This window comes from Mesitornis unicolor, unplaced genomic scaffold, assembly GCF_000695765.1.
Source record: "Mesitornis unicolor isolate BGI_N332 unplaced genomic scaffold, ASM69576v1 scaffold20032, whole genome shotgun sequence".
Taxonomy (NCBI): Eukaryota; Metazoa; Chordata; class Aves; order Mesitornithiformes; family Mesitornithidae; genus Mesitornis; species Mesitornis unicolor.
Genome location: NW_010167365.1, coordinates 12,658 through 13,594, shown reverse-complemented (window position 1 = coordinate 13,594; position 937 = coordinate 12,658).

Genomic DNA, 937 nt, shown 5'->3' with positions numbered 1-937 from the left:
GTGTGTTAAAGTTTCCTGTATAATCATGTTAAAGGATACCTGCAGCTGTGCTGTAAGCAACAGTTTTGGACAGGCAGGGAATACATATCGTAATAGAACTAGTGATGAGGCCTTAGACTTAACATCTTTCATCACAAAGTACATTACCAAACATTAGTTATCTGAGCCTTCTAGCATGTCTGTAAAAGACTATTATACCATTGTAGAGATTGCAGAGAGATTAAATGGCTTGGGTTAGGCCACACAGCGAGTGAGCAGCAGAGCCAAAAAAAGAGCGTGAGTGTTGGCTTCCAGCCCTGTGCTCTAACTACTGGACTTCACTTCCTTAATACTTAATTCCCATATTGGTTCTCTAATAGAGCTACTGAAACTTTTAAGCACTCAGTAAGTTTTGGTGTAATATCAAACTGGTTGTATTTCTCTCTCCTTGCTCCTTTATGACATTGAAAAATATTGCAATTACATTTTTAAGGGTCTAATTTTATGGGTTGCCTCAGGTGGCCAAGCCTGGTGGGGGATCAGCCTGACATTGTGCTGCTCCCATTCCCTGTCCTCAGCACACAACTGCTGACTGCTGCTGCCACTTCCCTCTGCTAGCTTTCGTCATGGTCTCAGTGTTATGCCCTTAGCTCTGCTGTGTGAGTGGCTGAACCATTCTGTGCCTGAATAATCCCAGCTATATACTGGTTAATGCGAAACAGATGTCTCGTAGGCACTGGAGAAATCTTTCGGTGCTGCTGCTCTCGTCGTTTCTCATGGCAGGCGTTCAGGTAACTGATATTGGTAGCCACAACCTGCCTGCAGTCTTGTCCCGTGTGCCGGTGCCTCTGATGGTGAGCAGGCCAGGGAGGAGGAGGAAACGGGTGGGGGGGGCAAACTGGGGGTGCAGGCCGGAGGAGAGGGAGGAGCAGCTCCCCGGGTACCCGCGGCGCTGGGC